Source organism: Ochotona curzoniae, unplaced genomic scaffold, assembly GCF_017591425.1.
Source record: "Ochotona curzoniae isolate NIBS_2020 unplaced genomic scaffold, NIBS_Ocur_1.0 contig_3819, whole genome shotgun sequence".
NCBI classification, from domain to species: Eukaryota; Metazoa; Chordata; class Mammalia; order Lagomorpha; family Ochotonidae; genus Ochotona; species Ochotona curzoniae.
The window spans coordinates 6716796-6725246 of NW_024466004.1; positions in this window are offsets into that span (position 1 = coordinate 6716796).

The window sequence follows — 8451 nt, forward strand, 5'->3', positions numbered from 1 at the left end:
TGACCTTTAACTCTGATGGGCCCCAATTCTTATGAATCAAGGCCCCCCAAATCTGGTTATCTCACAGGTGGTTCCAAGTAATTAAGTGGGTGCTTCTGTTAGTTGCTGGAGGCATGGGCTGTCCAGCCGGGATAGGCAGGGAATGTGTGGTATTTCCCCTCACCTTGCAGATTATTGTGAATTATCCCTTTGCAGGATATTGTGGACTGCCCCTACAAAAACCCTATGAATATGTTGTTCGGGGCTGCACTCCCATAAGAGGTGTTGGTCCTGGCCAGCTGGTTTGTGCAGGTCAGAGGAAGGAAGATTTAAACAGTTCCAGTTCAGGGAGTGAGAGGAACCTGCATTTTCCATTTTGAAAGGTTATGGGAGGGCCCGGCGCGGTGGCGCAAGTGGTTAAGTCCTCGCCTTGCACGCCCGGGATCCCATATGGGCGCCGGTTCTAATCCCGGCAGCCCCGCTTCCCTTCCAGCTCCCTGCCTGTGGCCTGGGAAAGCAGCAGAGGACGGCCCAAAGCTTTGGGAACCTGCACCCGCGTGGGAGACCCGGAAGAGGCTCCTGGCTTCGGATCGGCATAGTATCGACCCGTTGCGGCTCACTTGGGGAGTGAATCATCGGATGGAAGATCTTCCTCTCTGTATCTCCTCTCTGTATATCCACCTTTCCAATAAAAAATAATAAAAATAAATCTTTAAAAAAAAAAAAAAAACAAAGGCAAAGTTAAGCCAGCATCCTTTTAAAAAAAAAAAAAAAAAAAAAAAAAAAAAAAAAAAAAAAAAGAAAGGTTATGGGAAGCAAGGGAGTTCAGAAAGAAAGGAATTGGAACTTGACATTCATAGAAGCAAGGCCAAAAAGAGGGGGCCTGGTGGGGGCGGCAGTGTGTGTGTGTGTGTGCGGGGGGGGGGGGTTGGCGACTGTAAAACCAGGTTGGCAACTCTGAATTTGCACAGCCTGAGTCCTGCAGCACCCAGCTCTGGAATTCCCACATTCCCTGCACGGGACAACTACCTGGAGAATATTATGCAGAGGGGGGATGACAGAGAGAGACCTTCCATCTGCTGGTTCACTCCCCTGGCAAGTCCAAAACCAGGAGCCAGGGACTTCATCCCAAACAGGTGACAGAGGCCCAAGGACTTGGGCCATCTCTGCTGCTTTCCCGGGCACATGAGTTGGGAGCTGAATCGGACATGGAGCAGCCAGGACAGGCCCCTGCCTCCATATGAGAAACCTGTGTTCACAAGGGGTGCCTACATTGCAAGCAGAGGCTTTAGTCAGTAAGCCAAAGTGCCAGCCTCAGGGGAATGCTTTTTTAACTGTCACAGCACGGGCCACACCCAGACCATCCACATCAGATCCACAAGGACCCCACGGGGCAGCAGAGAAGCACCCCCCGCTCGTCTCCAGGTACAGACAAGTCTGAACACAGCTGGTGTAACTTAACTTCAGCTGTCATGGGAAGAAAGCTGCGGGAGCCGGAATGCCTGGGATTCCCCCTAGGGTTCTCGGTGCACCCGGATCCCAGCGCTCTTTGTATTGCATACCTGCCCTCCATGGACAGCCGCGCCACGTGTCCTCCGCAGCCCTGAGCTGGTAGAACTCAGTTCAGCCAAGGCCAGGCCTCCGCGGCTGCCCTGCCCTCTGCTGACCAGAGCGTGCCATGACCGCGAGCACGCCTGCTCCCCCTGTTCCTGTCGTAGGTGACCCTCTTCTCTCACCGGTTCCCAAAGGAACTTCTTTCTCCACCCCACTCCCTGCGGCCCTCTGTCCCTCCACCTCGCTCTTTGCGAGGTCCTCCCTTTCTTCCCGCAGGCGGTGGGTCCTTGGAGAGTGGAGCCAGCATTTCTCTGGACTGGACTCTCCTCAGGGACATCCATGGGTGACCCCCCTTCCATGCACGGCCCTGGGGGGATTTGAGATGCTGGGCGTCTGGGCCTTCACTCCTGCGTGGAGTTTGGGCTCCAGTCAGCCCTTGCTCCCCAAATCCCGATCAGGCTGCCCTCCGCATTCGCAGCTGTTAAGGAAGGAGCTTGGGGCTGTCTGGCCTGGGTGTCTGCTTGTTCCAGCACTGGTTACTGAAGACATGTCCATTTGCCCACTGAATTTGCTTCAGTGGCTTTGTTAAAAAAATAGCTGTGCGTCTGTGGGTGAGTCTATTCCTGGGCTATTGTGCTTCGTTTTTAAAATTCTCACTGCTTTCCCCAATGCCACACCTTTTAAAGGATTGTAGCTTTCTAGCAAGACTTGAATTCAGATGCTGTGAGTCATCCAACATGCTACCTTTTTTTCTTAAAAAATTTATTTATTTATTTATTTATTTTATTGGAAAGGCTACTTTTGTTCCAAACTGCTTGGCTCCTCGGTGCCCTTTTCTGTTTTAGAATCCTCTTGTCAGTTTCAGCACCTGCTTGCATCCTGAGTTATTCAACAATGAGGGTCTTACCCACAATGAGCATGCCAGTTGGTGAATTCCACTTGCTTGAGTCTTTCGTATCTCTGATCAGTGCTTTGCAGTTTTGTCTATAAAAGGCTCATACATATCTTGATAGATTCATCTCCTGGTATTCGGTGGATTTGGACACATTTTTGAAATCTTGCTTTTGACTTCATTTTCTATGGTACGCTACAATTATGTAGAAACTTAACTTAGCTTTCCTATATTGATCTTGTTCCTCGAGACATTGCTAAGTTCTCACATTGGTTCTCTTAGCTCTGCGCAGATCACTGAGAATTTAATGACACACAGTCATGTTGCCCGTGAGTAAAGTTTTCCTTCTCCCTTCCCAGTCTGTCACTTGTTGTTTTGTTTTGTTTTTTTCCAAGCAGTTAAGCCTCAGTGCACATTGAGTAAAGACAGAGAGAGGAACCCCGGGCTTTCTCCTAATCGGGAAAAAGAGTTTCTGACATCAACTACGTTGTTGGCTGGAGGTGTTGTGCAAATGTCCTTTTTCAGGAAAAGGATGTTTCCTTGTGTTCTTAGCTTGCTAACAGGTGCTCATTTTTAAGATGCCTTTTTGCATCTTATGAGATAATCATAGCTTTTCTTCCTTTCTTTCTACTGATTGTTTTCCGGTGCTAACCCTACTCTGGCTGCCTCCCATCTGATCACAGTGCGTTTTCTTTGTTACATATTGCTGGCGTATGCCCAAAAGTGGGCTCAGGTAGAAAGTGGCCTGCTGTTTCATCATCTCCTAATTCTCTTCATGGGTTCAGGAGGGAGCTCTTTCCACAAGGAAGGGGCAGAGGAAGTCTCCAAGGAGGTGGTGAAGGGACAGCAAGTGGCTGCTGAGCTGACAGCCAAAAGAGCAACTTGTCCAGATGGAAGCCAGAAGACATCTGGCCACACGGGGCTAAGGATAAAACAGGTTGAAAACAGACAGGTATGAACACAGGGAGATGAAATTTGTGTTTTTGATGTAAAATTTGGAAAGGAATAGATGATGACATGTCTTAAGTCATTTGTTTAAAATAAAACAATTAATAGCTTCGTGGAAATTAAAAGTTGAGGCACAAAGGAAATATAATAAATGACAGGACTAGGTGAGAAACATAAGCGCCTACCTGGGCAGGAAACGTAAAGCCTGAGTACTGATTTTACTGGTACAAAGTCGGGGTGAGGGAATGGTGTGGGACCATGCAAAACAGCAGCACTCCTTCTTGCCCCCAGAAAGTATCTCACAGGTGATGGCTGGAACTCTAAGGTAGACACAAACACGGTGAACCAACAGATGGAGGAGCTCTGCCTCTCTTCCTCGCTCTCTTGTCACTCTGCCTTCAAACATATAAATAAATAAAACCTTTTTTTCCCAAAAAAAAAAAAATAGTATGCTTCAAGGGTAGGCTTTTTGTTACAGTGGTTAAGATGACGCTTGCAATGCAAGAATTAGAATCCTCGGGTCTGTGAGCCTCAGGGGTGAGTGGTCCTACGGGACCTGGGTTGCCTGAACCTCCATGAGCCCACTTATGAGAACTGGTCCTCCTCAGTGTAAAAGATGGAGTGCTGATGGCAGACCATGGTGCACATGGAGGACATGGTAGCCCATTGGGGCTTGCAGAGGACATCTGGTACCATAGCAGAGAATGGAGAACAGAACATACGGACAACCACCCCAGCCAAACAGTGACAGCAAATATCTGTGCACCCGACGGACATTGGAAGGATTCCTCATTTATAGATTTGTAAGATCGACAGCATTTCAGAACTATTGCATCCACCTGAGCAGAAGTCTCGGAGTATGGACCACACTGTGACCCTGGGTTGATATCGCGTGGTCTTTCTCCATCCTCGGGTACCAGGATGGTAGGGAGACTGGGTCTGGCCTATCCCCTTATATCTCCCCTCCCCTCAGAAAAGGGAAGAAGAAATAGAAAGCTTGGAAACAATGATCACACCCACTTCTCCCTAACCCTGGATCCTTCCCACCTTGATCAACTATGCAAACATCCAAAATAATAATAACAATAAAAAGAATTAGAATCCCAACTCATGTTTTTTAATTTTTTTTATTTTTTAAAGATTTATTTATTTTTATTGGAAATTCAGATATACAGAGAGGAGGAAAAACAGAGTGGAAGATCTTCTGTCCAATGGTTCACTTAGCAAGTGGCCGCAACAGCTGGAGCTGAGCTGATCCAAAGCCAGGAGCCAGGAGCCTCTTCTGGGTCTCCCACGTGGGTGCAGGGTCCCAAAGCTTTGGGCTATCCTCAACTGCTCTCCCAGTTCACAAGCAGGGAGCTGGATGGGAAGTGGGGCTGCCAGAACACAAACCAGCACCCATATGGGATCCCAGCAAGTGCAAGGTAAGGACTTCAGCCACTAGGCTACTGTCCTGGGCCCTTATTTATTTATTTTAACAATTACTTATCTCTACCCAAATGGCCAACATGGCCAGGGCTGGGGCTGGGCTGGAACTAGGAGTCAGGAGCTTCACCCAAGCTTCCCACATGGGTAAAAAGAACCCAAACAGTTGGACCATTTCCCACTGCTTTTCCCAGGTTCATTGGCAGGGAGCTAGATGGAAGGGAACAATCGGGGCATGAAATGGTATCCATTGGGAGGCCAGGATCACAGCAGCAACTTCACTTGCTATGCCACACCAGCAGCCTCAACCCTTCTGCTTTCAATCCAGCCTCCAGTTAATGCATTCCCTAGGTGGCGACAGGTGATAGCGCCAAGTATATGTGTCGCTGCCACCCACGAGGGAAATGCAGGTTGAGGTCCTGGCTCCTGGCTTCAGCCTACCACAGCCATGGCACACTGGGCATCTGAGGAATGAACCAGCAGGTGGAGGATCTCTCTGTTCCTATCTCTGTCTCTCCCTGCCTTTCAAATAAATTTAAAAAATTTTAAAGATTGTTACAAATTGACTCCATCAAAAAAGGAATTGGAGCATGGAGTATTGAGGTCTAGAACTGCTGTGTGTTTATTCATCTGGATTTATAGCAGGCACTTTTTTCTTAGTCTGTGGATATGTATTTTTAATCATTTTGTTTGAGGATAATTTTCGATCTACAGAACAAAAATTGGGAGGTAGTAACAAAGAGTGGCCACAGCACATGCGTGATTTTTGATGCGACGTTAACACTTGGCACAGCATTGCAACAGACATTTTCAACTCCTGAATTTGGAAATGTGGAATCAAGGATGATTTCCTTCTTGTAATGGATTTGATCCTCCGTCTTTCAGAATGGCAGTATTATTATTTTCCCCAACAGATCCATAATTGCCTTTCCCCTGAAGCCTCCCCTACCCTGGTTATCATCATTTATTCTAACTTTTATCAATCTGATGAGAAAAGTGCTTTCACATTTATTTTAATAATATCCATCTTGAATACATTTTATTAACATCGCTCATTTATATTCTGTAGAAAGTTATCTGTTCTAGCCTTATCCTCTTTTCCTATTAAAATATTCATTTTCTCTTATTGCTTAAAAGACTTGTTTTTATATGAAGTCTAATAACCCTTCATCTCCCAAAGAAGAATGGAGCGCTTGCAACTGTGATTCACTCTCACATCTTTTCCTAATGTCCCAGCTTGAGTGTTCAGTAGTACCACCTACCGTTCCCCCCATGGGGGCTCCGCGGTTATGCAAAGTTCCCGTCCACCAGAACATGATGGGCCTTCTTTTCTCTCAGAGCATCTCCGGACTGCTGTTTTATATGTACACATGCAAGTGCAAATTTATAAATCAAGTGACATACACTTGAAGTGAGTTGCAAAGCATCACAGAGGAACTTTGTAACAGATGCTGGTAATAATGTTTGAAAAGGTTCTTTGTTTAATCCCAGAACATTCAAATGAGGGACCCATTGGGACTTCCTTTTTTTAAAAAAAAAAAGGAGGGAACTTGGGGGCTAGTGCTCCAACTCCTTACTAATGCACCGGGAAAGTAGTGAAGGATGACCACAGTCCTTGGCCCCTGCACCTGCGTGGGAGACCCGGAGGAGCTCCTGGCTCCTGGCTTCAGACCAGCTCAGCTCCAGCTGTTGTGGTCATTTGGGGAGTGAGGCAGTGAGTGGAAGGTCTCTGTCTCTCCCTCTCTCTGCAACCCTAATTTTGAAGTAAATGAATAAATAATTAAAAGAGATACAAAAAAAAAAATTAAAGAAAACCTTTGAGACGTAGGATACCATTAAGTAAGTAAAAAATTGTTGTTTGAGTATTCCAGAGAAGAGCAAGGAAAAGGTATTTAAAAAAATGGGCCCGGCGTGGTGGCCTAGTGGCTAAAGTCCTCACCTTGAACACACCAGGATCCCATATGGGTGCCAGTTCTAATCCAGGCAGCTCCACTTCCCATCCAGCTCCCTGCTTGTGACCTGGGAAAGCAGTCGAGGATGGCCCAATGCCTTGGGACCCTGTCTCTGCATGGGAGACCTGGAAGAGTTCCTGGCTCCTGGCTTCGGGTCAGCGCAGCACCTGCCATTGCAGTCACTTGGGGAGTGAAACATTAGACAGAAGATCTTCTTCTCTGTCACTCCTCCTCTTTGTACATCTGACTTTGTGATAAAAATAAATAAATCAAAAGAGAGAGAGAGAGAGAGAGAGAGAGAGAGAGAGAGAGAGAAGGCATAAAAAAACCTATCCTAAGAAATAAGTGCTGAAATTTTCCCAAATCTTGGGGAAGATGTAGTTATCCAGGTTCGAGTAAGCCCAAATGACCTGTCACGAACAACAACAAATCCTTTCTGAGGCTGTAACAGTAAAACTGTTAAAAATAAAAATAAAATCAAGACAAAGACCTCCTTAAAAACAGCAATAAGCAGGACTGGTGTGATAGCCTAGTGGCCAAACCCTCACCTTGCCTCTGCCAGGATCCCATATGGGCACCGGTTCCTCTCCCGGCTGCTCCACTTCCCATCCAGCTCCCTGCTTGTGGCCTGGAAAAGCAGTAGAGAACTCTACCCCCACATGGGAGACTCAGAGGAAGCTCCTGACTCCTGGCTTCGGATCAGCTCAGCTCCGTTTGTTGTGGCCACTTGGGGAATGAACCAGCAGATGGAAGATCTTTCTCTCTGTATCTCCTTCTCTCTGTATATATGCCTTTCCAATTAAAAAAAAAAAAAGCAAGAAGTAAGTATTGAGTTATATTTAGAGGAATCCCCATTAGGTTAACAGTAGATCTCTCTGCTAAAACCTTTCAGGTCTCCTGCAGCACCATTCCCAACTGCCGAGATTTGAGATTAAGGGTGGGCAAGTAGGTAAGACTGACCCAAAAAGGATGGTACATGCATGTGACAAAATAACCCTCAGTGACACAGAGGTTGAAGTTCTGCCATTTGCAGCTGTATGGGTAACTGTAGGTGACATGTGGTTAGAGCAAATAAATCAGGTGTGGAAGAAAAAATATGGTGTGACCTCCCTCCTGTGTGGCATCTAGACAGGACTGGTGGTTACCAGCAGGGGAAAGGGCTGAGGTGACAGACACAATGTTGCATTTCTGTAATAGTTCGCCCTCCCCTTGTTTTATCACTCAGTTGGGTGCCTAAAGCTCGCAACAATGTGTCTCATGTCTCCAAATCACTGAAAGGGTGTTTCACGTTCTCAGGGCAAAGAAGCAAAACGTTAGAGGAGCTAGTTAGCCAATTACTCCAGTGGATCACGGCACATTGTGCACATATATGGAAACGTCATATTGTCACACTGAACCCCAGAATAAAATAACATCAGCAAATGGAAGTGAGTACAAAAATAACAAAGAATGAAAAATACGGTTCTTCAGGTGTTCAGACGTGTTTGGGTTATAGCCGGAAAGGAACCCTGACATACCTCAGCATAACCTGATGTACTGTGTGGTACTAGCACCAGGTTCACTCCCTTTGCAGTTCCGTGTGTGGCTGGGACGCGTCCTGGATCTCAGCTGTGTGGCCTTTCTTCATGGCCTGGGAGCTAAGTTCCCCAGAGCGACCCGTGACGGGGTGAGCAGGAAGCCCTAGCGCCTTTACAGCCTGCT